This window comes from Pinus tabuliformis, chromosome 2_2 (assembly GCF_031772625.1).
Source record: "Pinus tabuliformis cultivar Carrire ecotype Pingquan chromosome 2_2, CPIR1, whole genome shotgun sequence".
In the NCBI taxonomy this organism is placed as follows: Eukaryota; Viridiplantae; Streptophyta; class Pinopsida; order Pinales; family Pinaceae; genus Pinus; species Pinus tabuliformis.
In genome coordinates, this window is record NC_142300.1 from 1,232,322,046 (window position 1) to 1,232,337,204 (window position 15,159).

Consider the following 15,159-nt stretch of genomic DNA (forward strand, 5'->3'; position numbering starts at 1 on the left):
CGCAAGCAAAGAACATCACCACAGAGAAAAATAAGGACATAGGGAAATGATGTGAGTTCCTTGAGAGCCCCACTCACAACATAAGTGACTGCCAAGCCAAGAAGTCACTGGTGGCCGAGCTGAAGGCTTCCGAATCAAATGCATGTTCTGAATCTTTGTTAGAAACCAATAAGGGGAATGGAAAAGGGAAGAAAATTATTGATGCAGAGCCTAATGCCACTGTTTACACCACTAAGATACAAAATAATGATCTTGAAGATCCAGAGGAGGGGGAGTGGCTCTTCTACTCATATATGTGGGTGAAAGGTTCTCTGCTACAGTTCAACAACAGGAGCCAAAAGAACCTCATTTCAACAAAGGTCATGAAGCAATTGGGCCTACTGACCACATCACACTCACAACCGTACACCATCGGGTGGCTTCACCAAGGGCGGGATCTCCGTGTCAGCAAACAATGTCACCTTCCCTACAACATCAAGCCCTTCACAAATGAGGTATTGTGTGATGTTGCTCCTCTTGAAGTTTGTGATATTTTATTAGGCTAACCATACTTGTGGAAGCGACATGCTGTGTATGAGTCTAGGCCTCAGATTGTTATTATTACTTTGGGAAATAAGTTGTACAGGATACTGGAAGTAGCACTGCCTACCGTCATTTCTTTGATAACTGCGAAGCAATGCAGCAAGATCATTTTCCAGACCAAGAAATTTGTTTTCCTTATGATTTGCCCTCAGGGCAATAAGAAGATTATAATCACGACCTTTAGATAGGGATCCTCCACATAACAACAACAAATGGACAAGGTTGTAGAGGAGTACAGGTACATCTCCACCTCACCCACAAGGGTACCTCTACACTATTAGGTCAAGCACTCCATCGATCTGACCCTGGGCATACTGCTACCCAATGGACCAATCTATCGATGCTTTATTCTAGAGAACTATGAAATCAAGAGGAAAATTTAGGAGCTATTGCAGAAAGGGCACATTAGGCCAAGTTCATCACCTTGTGGGAACCCGATCGTGTTGGTACAGAAGAAGGAATGGACTTGGAGAATCTATATTGACTATACGATGCTAAATAAGATCATTGTTCAGAATAGGTATCCAATTCCACGAATTGATGACCTTATGGACTAGCTCAAGGGGGCCAAATATTTCAGTCAGATTGACTTGAAGTATGTTTATCACCAAGTACTGATCAAACCCTTCGATGTGTGGAAGACTACTTTCAAATCCAAGGAGGGCCTTTTCGAATGGCTAGTCATGCCTTTCAAGTTGATGAATGCCCCCACAACTTTCATTAGGATGATGAATGAAATCTTGCGACCCTTCACCAACTCATTCACGGTGGTTTATTTGGATGACATTCTAATATTCAGACAGAGTTGCAAATAACACCTCCACCATATTCGACAAGTCCTCCAAACCCCGCGACAACACAAGTTGTGTGCCAATTTGGAGAAATGCACTTTTTGTATGACCCAAGTTCAATATCTGGGGTACATCATTGATGAGAGGGTGTGCTTGTGGACCCAACCAAGATACAAGTCATTTGGGATTGGCCAACCCCAACAACTCTAATAGAGCCTCACAACTTTCTGGGTCTTGCTAAATTCTATCGTAGGTTCGTGTTGGGGTTCTCTCATATAACTTGGCCTTTCAGTCAAGTCACAAAGGGATGAGCGAAGGAAAATTTCTTTTGGTCTGAATCCTAACAGAGGGAATTTTCAGAGGTGAAGCAATGCTTCTGCTCTGCACCAATGCTCACATTACTAGACCCGTAGTAACCATTTGAGATCGAGACAGATGCCTCTGAATATGTTATTGGTGTAGTTCTTACTCAACAGGGGAATCTAGTGGCATATCAAATTGTGACACTTTTAGACACAATCAATTAGTTTTGTTGTGATAAATTCCTCTTCAAAATATGTAAAAGTGCTTAAGGATTCATGAGGTTAATTGCAAGTTTAAACATGCGTTTCTGAATGTTTTCTGTAAATTTCATGTACAAATTAACATAAACAAATGACTGAACAACAACACATGATGAATGATTTCACTTCGTTTGGGCTATGTCTCCTTGGTCCAAATTCTAATGGCTTGGCCCTCTCTATTATGCTCAAAAGTGTGAATACATCAGTTTACAATGCTCAGATAGCTCTAAAACCCATTCCAATAGCTCCAGAATGCCCCAAAAATGCCTGTATAGCCTCTTTCTACTCCTGATTTGGTCAAAAACTAAAGAAGTTATGGATTCCCCAATTCTTTCTGCTAATCACACCTCAATTTCTCCAAAATCCATCACCATCCTACAAATTCGCCCCCAATTATGCTAACCGAGCATCGATTTCGCCTAATTCTAGGTAAAATTGTCGGATGGATTAAATTCCCTATAAGGCCTTAAATGATAAAATTTTGGGCCACAAGGGGGCCACGCGCCCGGGGCTAAGGCCAACGGCCTACCCTCGTTGGCCCGGTCCCCACTCTGCTCCGCTGTGGTTCCATGGTGTGGCATGTGCCCAAGGGTTGGCCCCCGCCAGCCGGGCCCCCACTTCGCTCCGCCATGGTTCCATGGGGTGGCATGCACCCAAGGGCCGGGCCCTGCCAGCGAGACCCCCACTCCACTCCACCGTGGTTTCATGGGGTGTCATGCGTCCAAGGGCTGGACCCTGTGGCTGACCCTTTCCCCAGAATGCGCCAAGCTTGAGTTTTAAATATATGGGAAAAACATATTATAATAAGAACTAAATGATGGTGTATTGGAAAGGGCTTGGACTTGTTGCTTGGAGGTCAACAGTCACTTGCACAGTCACCCTACCATGTAGGCATGCCCATTCAGCGTCACGTCAGCAGTACGAATGCTGACTGGGATTTCTGCATTTTTTTAAAAATTCGCCTGTTTAGGAAAATGAACAGAACATGTTTCTGGGAGCATACGGAGTCCATTTCGTGCAAAATGAGTTGCGACAGATTCAGGATGACAAGCACTACGTGGTCATTTAGGTTCCACACTGATCTGACAACTTTGAATTTTGAGCTATTTTTTGAGCACCCAACCATTCCTCGCCACTGGAAGCCTTTTAGACCCCAAAATATCACATTCAGTTGTTCAACAGGTGATGGTACATTTCCCTCACCTTTCCAATCTCGATCCATTTTTCCTTGGAAATATTTGTTCCTTTGAGCCCCACTCGAAGGTAATCCACACTCCCTCGTTTTGAAGACCTTATTCTTCTGTCAAGAATGGTGTCTTGCTGTAGTTCATCAAGGTATTCAGGAGATAAATCTTCAATGGATAGAATTTGAACATTCTCTCCTTGATCTTCAATCAAAGGAGGCTCATACAACCTTAAATTTTCCACATTAACAACAACATAAATTTTCATATATGAAGGCAAATCCAACCTGAAGGCATTGTCACCAATCTTTTCCAGAATTCTGAATGGACCATATCTAATTGGTTTCAGATTTTTACCTTCTCCTTGGAACCTCTATTTGCTAATGTGAAGCCAAACTTCATCACCGACTTGGAACTTGTGATCTACTTGATGCTTGTCGTGCCTTGCTTTGTACTTTCCTTGGCTCTTTTCCAGCTGTTCTTGAACTCTTTGGTGTACTAATTGGATTTGTTCAATGAGACATCTTTCTTTTTATATGTCACTATGACCATCAATAGCAACATACTTTCCAAAAATGAAATCCAAAGGAGACTTAGGAAAGTATCCCAAACATTCTTCAAAAGGCGATGTTTGAGTTGAAGAGTTCTTGGCCCAATTGTAAGCATGTTGAATGTAGTGCAAATGTTCATTCCACAATTTAGGATGCTTGTTGCAATACCTGTGAAGAAGATGTATCACTGTTCTATTCACCACCCCAGTTTGACCATCTGTTTGCGGATGAAATGTTTTAATTTTTTTCAATTTGGTGTCCATGAATTCCCACAAGCTTGACCAAAAGTTCCCAACAAAGCGAGAATCTCAATCACTAACAATGGATGTGGGAAATCCAAAATGCACCCATACATTCTGAAAGAATAACTGAGCAGTTTGTTCTGTTGTAATTTTATTTTTACATGACATCAACATACACATTTTGCTGAACCTATCCACAACTACATACAAATAATCATGACCTCTTTTTGAGAATGGAAGGCCTCCTACAAAATCCATAAACACTCTCCCATGGTTGTGAAGGTACCAGAAGTGGTGTGTACAATCCTAACTTCCTATTGCTAGGCTTATTCACTGCACTATTGGGACGCCAAAACTAACATTCACTCTCACTTTATTTTTCACCTTTATCCTCATTTTGTCACCTCATTCCATCACATTATCATTACATAAACCTACATTATCATTACTACATGAGTTCACATTTACATTTTCCAAAGTTATTAATTTCATGTATTTAGAGTGCATTTATGATTAAAAGTTAGAAAAATAACATGTATTTTTTTATACCTAAAAATGGATTGAGTTTGATGACATGTGTAGATTATTTGGAAGCTTCCAAGGCACCCTTATGTGGCCTCCCAATATCAAATTCGAATTTCAACTCAAAAGGTGGACCATATTTCAAGGAGAAATATCATGGAGATCTTGATATGTCATGGGATTGGTATCTAGTATTTAGGGATAAGTTGAGACAAGTATGGATCTAGTAGATATTTAATGGATCTATATTTATTGAGTAGATATCCCTAATTCATGTATAAATAAGAGGAGCATCGTTCAAAGGAGAAAGAACAATTGTCAGTTACTCATTAGCATTAGATTTATGATTGTTCATTCAACATGACTAATATCATTTTCTCCAAATCATGAGTTATGAGTGTTGTTTGATTCTTAAGGTGTGATAGTTGTTCATGTGTGCTCATTGAGGAATGGAAGGATCCCAATACCAAGATAAGTACACTTTGTTGTAGAGTAATGTTCATAGCTGTGAATATACTAGTTTTAATTCTGGATATTCATTTTATTTCTTTCATACTTGTAAATAATTTCAGTATGAATTCATGTTATGACCATGTTTTGTTGTGTGAAGATTGATCTCCTTTCAGTAGCTAGTTTTTATGTGAGAAGGACAACTAGGAACTCCTAAGTTAGGAGCCTCTTCTCCATGAGCTAGACTGAACTGAAACAAGATTTAATTTCTTATATGCTTTCCTAGATTATATTTATGTGAATATTGATTTCCTTTCAGTAGCTAGTTTTTATGTGAGAAGGACAACCAGGTCCTCCTAAGTTAGGAGACTCTTCTCTATGAGCTAAGAACTGAACTGAAAACCATATTTATTTGCTTTCATTTATATGATTTCTTTCCTACTTTCTTAGATGTTTGGAAATGTTATTATAGAAAGATTGTAGAAGGACAAACAAGACTCTTGAACTAAGAAACTCTTCTATATCTTCTAAAGTAAACTAATTCCATTGATTAAACATTTTTATGCTTTCATAAAATAGATCTGAACCTTTTTCTTTTCAAAATGGTTTATATTTGTAATATGCATTTCCATTCTAAACAAACTTCCTACACCAGTTTCATCTGAGGTCCCATATATTTTGGTTTGCTTCTAAGTTTACGAAACCCCCGGGTTGACAAATTAAATGACAGGGATTTAGCATACAATTAAATCACCCAACATTTTGGCGTCATTGTCGGGGAAACAAACTTAAATGTAAGCTAGTTAGGAGGATTGTTTAAGAAGCATTTTCATTTAGTATCATTTATTTATTTATTTTTTATTTAGGGTTAATTGCTTTTAGGCATTTCATGTAAGTTTATTCTCATAAAAAAAACATAGAAATAGAACACAAATAAAAAACCCCCCATTTACTAAAAAAAAAACAAAAACACTATACAAATCCATATGTATATATGGAAGAACAATGAGTATAAGTTTGGAACAACTCACTCAGATCCTAGCAAGAGTCAGAATCTCCTCTTCTTGCGAACAAGAGATCTTGACAGCAGCCAAAAGCTTAACTACTCCTCTAGAAGAAAACAATGAATTAACATTCGAAGAATCCTGTACATTTGATGATGAACAATTATTCGAATAGGAGATTGAGGAGGACAAAGAGAAGTTGTAGCATGATCTGAATCGGAGTGGAAATCATGCCTATGAAAGCTTTATCGAAAGGTGGTTTTGATGGTTTCAAGCAAATACCAAGTTAGATCAATGTCAAGTCTTTGTTCTTATTTCATTAAATCAATAGTCACAAAAAGTAGATTCGATCATCCTCGTATATTTTCATTTTAAAATTGCGAAATTAAACATGAATATATTTTTACTACTATTGCTTGAATGGTTATATTGGAAATTTAATTACACGTAATAGTTTGTAATTTCCAATTAACATAGAATTGGTAGGATGATATTTTCTCTTTCGAATAAGTATGCTCTCCTCCTGCGTTTTTGCACGATCTCGAGGATCATAAAGTAAGATGTCTATAAACGTTTTCAGGATTTACAATATTTTTGTCTCCATTTGCTAAAAAAATTTCATCCTAAATTAATAAAAAAAATCTTAATTGTTTTAAGGTTAGAATAAAATTCAATTTCTTTTAAAAAAAGGGGGAAAAATTCAAATTCTTTTTAAAATATTTTAATTTAAAAAAAATAAGAGATTAAAAAGAAATTTAGGAATGAAATTCAATTTTTTTTTTAGCTTTTTAAAATAACATATTTAAAAAAATCATTAGAAATAAATTTAATTTATTTTTAATTGTTATAACGTAAAAAAAACATTAGGAATATAATTTTTTTTTTAAATTTTAATTTAAAAAAATTAAAATAAATAAAACAAAACAATAAAACAATTAATAAAACAAAACACATAAAAAAGAAAGCATTAAAAAATAATAAAAAATTAAAAACAAACATAAACCAAACCAAACAAAAATAAATAAAAACAAAAACTATATTAAAATAACCCTACATTATAAACCAAGACACATAATTGAAAAAAAATTTAAAACCTTTCATACAAATAATGAATAAAATAATAAAGAGGTTAAATCAAAAACACATGCATAAAAAAGAACAGTACGACATTGAAAAAAAACCGAAGGCCCGACGTTATTCGCCCTGGAGAAAATGCATGACGAGTTTTGTTCTCGTTCCGCCTCTTTAAATCTGCGAAAAAAAATAAAAATAAAAATCTCCGCGCTATTCAACCAAGCGGTCGAGGGGGACAGGGAAGTTGGGCAGATCCACTCTTTTGGGGAAATTGTGTGCTCAATCATGGAGACAATCTCGGGAATGAGGTGAAAATCCGGCAGAAATATCGTCATCCACCATCTATCATTCTGTTGCGGCTTATTTTGATCCAGAATTTCGATTTCTTTGGCATGAGAAATCTCCGGCTCCAGAATTCATCGGTGATGTAGGTGAAGTGATCTGGCTATTGCAAATTATTTTATGTTGGTTTCAACTGTCCACAATTTTTCACGCATCCGCTAAACTTAATCAGAGAAAAATCCTCAAAATTCATGTAAAGTCGGCTTCTCGATTTCCTGTGCTCTCCTGCGATTTCACGCGATTTACTGTATCCCCAAATCCTAGGCTTTAAGGCTGATGAAGAATTCGTTGGATACATCAAGGGCTACCGAAGAGTTTTTGATTTAAATTGTATTGATCACCGTGGGACTCCACAATCTCCAGCTCAGACCTGTACATTGGAAGCACAAGAAGGAGCAGTGAAGAGTAAACCTGAAAGAATAGAAGGGGAAGGAGGCATCGGTAGGGTTGTTCCTCTTCCTCTCATATTCTACATTTCTCAAACTCAAACACCTCTCCTCTCACGACCATGCAAGGCGGGGTCGTCTTTGAAGTTGTGAAAAACCCACTGGATCGCCTGAACACTGGAAAGATGGAGCATGGTTGCACCCATTACAGGAAACGATGTCGGATTCGGGCCCCTTGTTGCAATGAGATCTATGATTGTAGGCACTGTCACAATGAAGCCAAGAGACATTTAAAGGACCCCTTGCTGCGCCATGAGCTCCCAAGATACAAAGTTGAACGAGTTATTTGTTCTCTCTGTGACACTGAACAAAATGTCAAGCAAGTTTGCGAAAACTGTGGTGTTAAAATGGGGGTTTATTTCTGTTCAACGTGCAAGTTCTTTGATGATGATTGTTGGGGATTTTTCTGGTAAAATCCCAAAAACAAACAATTTTCAAACACACAGAGGCAATGCTCTGTTTCCTTTGCTCATGATCTTTTTGCATAGGGAAGCTTTTAATAAAAAAATTTATCTCAGAACAGAGTATTACACAGCCATAAAACATTTCTATTCATTAAAACAAAATGTCTGAAACAACATTCATCCTCTTTCACTCAGAGGGATTTACCAAAAATATATTCAGCCAACTCTGATACATATTCATCCTCTTTGCTGAGAGGGATTCACCAAAATTACTTTCACCCATCAAAAACAAAACTATGTCTCCACCTGAGAATTCACTGTGCTGGGTTTACTGCTGTAAAACCCCTTTTTTTTCTTTACTGGTGTAAAACTATTTTTACACATACTGCTGTAAAAATATTTTACACATACTGCTGTAAAACAAACTTTTACACATGCAGTAAACTTTACATTACATTCACAATTTCAAAAATACCTGAGCGCTCTTTTCTTTTGCATTTCAATGCAAATCCAATACATAAAAAAAACTTACTTAAAACACATGCGCTCCACTTCGTTTTTCATTTATGCACAGGTGTGCAAAAATACATAGTTCTTCACTGCTCCTCCTTCTTCAAATGATCAATACATAATAATAATTCAATGTTGCTTCCCCTGTTCTTTCCTGCTGCGAGCTCATTTTACACATTGCACTGCTGTGCAAAGTTCTTGGTTTTTCGCTGCTACAAGCTTCATCACCAGTCAACTCAAAATATACATGCGCTCTCCCATTTTCTTTTGTTGCTGCTGGCTTCTATTTTCATCTCGTGTGCAAAAATTACCACATGAGCACTGCTGTGTAAAAATACACACACATTTTTTTTCGCTGCGTGGTTTATTACAATGGTCAACACACTCTCATAGAAAATACATTAAGTTTTACGTGCCGTAAAAAAACTTAAGAATTCTACCTACCACTATGACATTTTTATTAATTGCCTTAATAACAAAATGTGCGGTCAACCAGATTTAATTTTTCACTCCACGCAATGCATTAAATTCTGGCTCGTATGCAGGTTTGAATAGATCAACGGACGAGAATGCTGGAGCAGATCGGACGGCGGACAGAGATATCGAGAGGCATTTCGCTGCAGAACTTTAGCCTCCGAAATGTTGCGTAGGCTGACGTATGAGGAGAGCCACGCGTCAACTCTAAATTTTATCGGGGTTGATTGCCGGAATATCCCTTCGCCGGAAAGCTGGTGCGAAATGTTTCAGGCGGGTTTGCTGAACGGTTTCGGGCGTTGTTCACCTGCGTTGAAATTACAAATTCAACACTCCCCTTTAATTTCAACTACTGGGCATTCAATCATACCCAAACACTTCCTCACATAGAGGGATTCACCAACACTGCTGTTACAAAGACATCTTCCTCACATAGAGGGATTCACCAACACTGCTGTTACAAAGACATCTTCCTCACATAGAGGGATTCACCAACTGCTTCTGATGCAGTTCCACACACAACAAAATAGTCTTCCTCTTAATAGAGGGATTAACCTGAAACTGTGCTGAAGAGCACCTTCCTCATGACAGAGGGATTCACCATAACAATGTGCTGAAGAGCACCTTCCTCTTGACAGAGGGATTCACCTGTGACTATGCTGAAAAGCATCATCCTCTTGATAGAGGGATTTACCATGTGTATGCTAAAAAGCATCTTCCTCTTGACAGAGGGATTTACCATGTGTATGCTAAAAAGCATCTTCCTCTTGACAGAGGGATTTACCATGACACTGTGCTGAAAAGCACCTTCCTCTTTAACAGAGGGATTCACTAAGAACTTCACTTCCTCTCACGGAGGGATTACTGCCAAACACTGCTTTAGATGCAGTTTCAAAACAAAACATTCATTGCACTGTTGTGCATACTCATTACATTGTTCTTTTATGCTGCTGCATATTCTCTGCTGCACTGTTGTGCCATCTTCTTTGCTGCGTCTACCCCACACTGCTGTGTCTACACTTGCTGTTGTGTTGCTGCACTTCACTTACATTTCTTTGCAAACTTTGCATTGTTGTGCATTCTTCAAAGATAGAATACTCTGTCTTTTCTGGAACAATTACTCTGTCCCACCTTACAAATTTACACTGCTGTGTGTAAACATTTCTTACATTCACTGCTGTTGCATATGTTGCATTTCAATTCAATGAACAACACATTCACTATACTTACATTTACTGCTGTAAAGGAAAAATTTCTTTTACATCTGTTGCTGTCCATTACCTTTCATTTCTTCAACAAAAACTTCATGCTGCTGCATTTTCTTATTTGCATTGCTGTGTAAAAACACATTTCTTCATTCTCTCTTAGTTCTGGTTTCATTTTCTTCGCACTACTGTGCTTCTCCTTCTTGCCATCACGCTGCTGCCTTTTCTTATGCACTGCTGTCCATACCCATAACCATAGACTCTGTCATCCCTGGGTTTTTATTTGCTGCTGCGTTGCCTCTGCAATTTGCACTGTGGCTGCCCCTGTTCCTTTTTACACCCTTGCTTCACACAGTCTTCGTCTTCATTTTTTTTATTTACACAATGCACTGCTGTGCAATTCCTTTCGTTTTTCTGCTGCCATACACATTCTCATTCATCCCATGTGCATTAAAAATATACGCTGCCCCTGTTTTTCTTTAGCCATTTCTGTGCATGTTGCATTGCATACAAAAAAAATATTACATTTTTCACTGCTGTGTGAAAAATTTCATTGCATTCTCAGCCACTGGGCATTTACGCTCTGCTGCGTTTTGCCTTCTTCTCATTTTCTTCTCATTGCTTTGCATTTTCATTCCCAATACAAAACATTTCCATCTGCTGTGTATTATACTCACTCTGCTGTGAGTATATTCTCTCATATTACATAAAAGGAAAACTACATTCCATTGCTATGCATTTCAATGCATGTGCTCCAAAAAAAATTTCCAAACTGCTGTTTTATGTTCTGTCTTCCCACTGCTGTGAGGGTCTTCTTGCTTTGCATACTTTTCTTCTCTGCTTCTATGGCAGATTTAACTTCATATCTTTCCCTTATGAAAAGGTCTTCATCAAAGAGTGACTGTTAATACAGTTCAACAAAAAAAAATTTACAAGCTCCCCTTTAGTGTATGCTTTATTTTCTTTCAGCAAGGTTTTCTCAAAAGAGACTTAGATCAGCTGGGGAGTTCGAGGGGGTTTCAGGTTGCATTTCCTTCCTTCTCCATACTTGTGTAACTTTCTTCTTTTGCATGGGTCTAGCTTGTGTAAGAGCCCATGTTAAGTTACAGTCACGTGCCATATGCCCAATGTTATGACACTTGAAGCATTCTACATTTTTCATGAATAAGAATTCATGATTTCTTCTTGTAAAATTATTTCTTGGAGATTGTCTGACACCATAACATCTATCTCTATGAAATGCTCTACAGTCTTTTGCCATATGACCAAAGTTTGAGCAAGCATAACAATAACCAAAATATGAACTTTGGTACCTGGGAGATGGAGGTTTCCTTGATGTACTTCTGAAGCCTTGCTGCCTTGAGATTCTTTGATGATAACCATTGCATCTTGCCTCTTTGACATCAACTACATTTCTTCTTGGAGCTGGTTTTCTACTTGGAGTAGGATTTCTTCTATTGTAGCCTTGATCTTTCTCCTTGCCTTTGCTGGAACTAGGAGCTTCACAACTTCTTTCTGGCTTCTTCACATCTCCTTTGCTTAAGGCATATTCATCCTTGTTTGAGGGTTCACCTACATACCCAAGTCCTGATTTATCAGATGGAGATCTGTGATAGCTGAGCATGTCATCCAAGGCTTGAGAGCTCTTCATGATTTTTTTCATCCCTTCAACCTTTTTCTTGAGGAGAACAATCTCTTCTTCCAATTTTTCACACTCATTATTCTTCTTTGTAAGCTGTTCCTCAGTTTCTTCCTTGCTACGAGTAGCTTCAGCTGCTACTATTTTAAGGGAGATAATATCTGACTTCATTTTGGAGATTTCTGCTTGACTGCTCTCCATTTTCTTTTCAGCTCCTTGTGCCTGCTTCCTGGCTTCTTGTAGTTCAGACTTAAGGGAGGAGACCTCTACCTTGTACTGTCCAATCTCTTCTACAAGCTTGTTCACTCTCTTGTGCCTTTGTTCAAGTTGACTTGACAAGGCGTCTTCCTGCTTCTTTGCTTCATTCAGCTGATTTGTCATGGATATGACTTCTTCATGATGTTTCCTCTTGCATTGATCAAGCTCCTTCTTAAGCTTGACGAGCTCTTCATCCCTTTCTTTTACTTGAAGCTTGATGAGGTCAACCTTCTCATTTTCAGCTTCTATGATGGGTTCAGAATTTTCTTCTTCACTGATGGTCATGGTCAGTGCTCCCTTTGCATGAAGGTCATGAAGTCTGTCCCATATATCCTTTGCTGATGAATATTTTCCTAGATTCTTTTTTACAGAATCAGGTAGTCCATCCAAGATAGTCTTTGCTGCCTTTGCATTGTACTCCTTGGATTCTTTATCCTTCTTGCTATCATCAATCACTGATTCCCAGATTTCAATCCCTTGAGACTGTAAGACAACCCTCATTTTTATTTCCCACATATCAAAATTTCCATTAAACTTTGAAGCCTCAAATAGAATGCTTTCAAATAGATCGTCTTCTATTTTAATAGAAGAGGGAGACACAACCTTAGAAGGTTTGGAGACCTTTTTCTTTGACCTTGCCATTCTTAACTATTTTTAAAATCCCTGACTGTGTTTTTAAAATGACTCACTGTTTCTTCAACAACAACACAGAAAATTAATCTGAGAAATACCTGAATCCTTTTGCTGAGTCTTCACACTGCTGGAGAAGCTTTCTCTGCTGCAACAAGAGTCTTTCCTTCAGCTTCTTTGACACTTTTAAAGAGCCTGAACCAGCTCTGTCACCACCAAAGAGCCTGGACCAGCTCTGATACCACTGTTGGGAATTTTTCTGGTAAAATCCCAAAAACAAACAATTTTCAAACACACAGAGGCAATGATCTGTTTCCTTTGCTCAGGATCTTTTTGCACAGGGAAGCTTTTAATAAAAAAAATTATCTTAGAACAGAGTATTACACAGCCATAAAACATTTCTATTCATTAAAACAAAATGTCTGAAACAACATTCATCCTCTTTCATTCAGAGGGATTTACCAAAAATATATTCAGCCAACTCTGATACATATTCATCCTCTTTGCTGAGAGGGATTCACCAAAATTACTTTCACCCATCAAAAACAAAACTATGTCTCCACATGAGAATTCACTGTGCTGGGTTTACTGCTGTAAAACCCCTTTTTTTTCTTTACTGGTGTAAAACTATTTTTACACATACTGCTGTAAAAATATTTTACACATACTGCTGTAAAACAAACTTTTACACATGCAGTAAACTTTACATTACATTCACAATTTCAAAAATACCTGAGCGCTCTTTTCTTTTGCATTTCAATGCAAATCCAATACATAAAAAAAACTTACTTAAAACACATGCGCTCCACTTCGTTTTTCATTTATGCACAGGTGTGCAAAAATACATAGTTCTTCACTGCTCCTCCTTCTTCAAATGATCAATACATAATAATAATTCAATGTTGCTTCCCCTGTTCTTTCCTGCTGCTGCGAGCTCATTTTACACATTGCACTGCTGTGCAAACTTCTTGGTTTTTCGCTGCTACAAGCTTCACCACCAGTCAACTCAAAATATACATGCGCTCTCCCATTTTCTTTTGTTGCTGCTGGCTTCTATTTTCATCCCGTGTGCAAAAATTACCACATGAGCACTGCTGTGTAAAAATACACACACGGTTTTTTTCGCTGCGTGGTTCATTACAATGGTCAACGCACTCTCATAGAAAATACATTAAGTTTTACGTGCCGTAAAAAAACTTAAGAATTCTACCTACCACTATGACATTTTTATTAATTGCCTTAATAACAAAATGTGCGGTCAACCAGATTTATTTTTTCACTCCACGCAATGCATTAAATTCTGGCTTGTATGCAGGTTTGAATAGATCAACGGACGAGAATGCTGGAGCAGATCGGACGACGGACAGAGATATCGGGAGGCATTTCGCTGTAGAACTTTAGCCTCCGAAATGTTGCGTAGGCTGACGTATGAGGAGAGCCACGCGTCAACTCTAAATTTTATCGGGGTTGATTGCCGGAATATCCCTTCGCCGGAAAGCTGGTGCGAAATGTTTCAGGCGGGTTTGCTGAACGGTTTCGGGCGTTGTTCGCCTGCGTTGAAATTACAAATTCAACAATGATATCTCAAAGCAACAATATCATTGTGATGATTGTGGCATATGCAGGGTAGGAGGCGAGATATTTTTTTTTCCATTGCCAGAAATGTGGTTATTGCTATACGGTTAGTTTGCAGAAGGGCCACCCATGCGTAGAGAACTCAATGCGCTACAACTGTCCAGTTTGTTTTGAGTATCTTTTTGATTCTTTAAAGACAATAAATGTTCTGCTTTGTGGTCATACAATGCACGAGGAATGTTTATCAGAAATGAAAATGCACTCTCAATATTCATGTCCAATGTGCTCCAAGTTAGTCTGTGGTATGTCCATAATCCAGGGACAACTAGATCAAGGGATTGCAGCAACACCTATGCCTTATGACTATCAAAATAAGATGGCCTGGATCCTATGCAATGATTGTGACATGTTCTTTGAGGTCCAGTTTCATACTGTTGCACAGAAGTGTTTAAACTGCAAATCTTACAATACTCACCAAACAAGGGGACCAGGCCAATAGTGGTACAGTCCTACGAATCATGGAGTATTTGTATTTATAATGTCAAGTTCCTATCCTCATGTATGACTCTGTCATATGCCCAAGAATCTAGCAATGATTAGAATAGGATTCAATTGTAGAATCCCTCCATTGATGGGTTATTCATTGGTTAGCGTATTGCTAGGTCTTGGTTCTATGTTGCAATCTATGCACATTAGAGTTCAGGGTGTTTTTT

At 38.1% G+C, this 15,159-nt stretch overlaps 1 pseudogene; it reads left to right on the forward strand.

Annotated features, from left to right (window-relative positions):
* Window positions 1-14,440: 14,440 nt before the first annotated feature.
* Window positions 14,441-14,952, forward strand: LOC149197932 (E3 ubiquitin-protein ligase MIEL1 pseudogene; annotated as a pseudogene).
* Window positions 14,953-15,159: the final 207 nt, after the last annotated feature.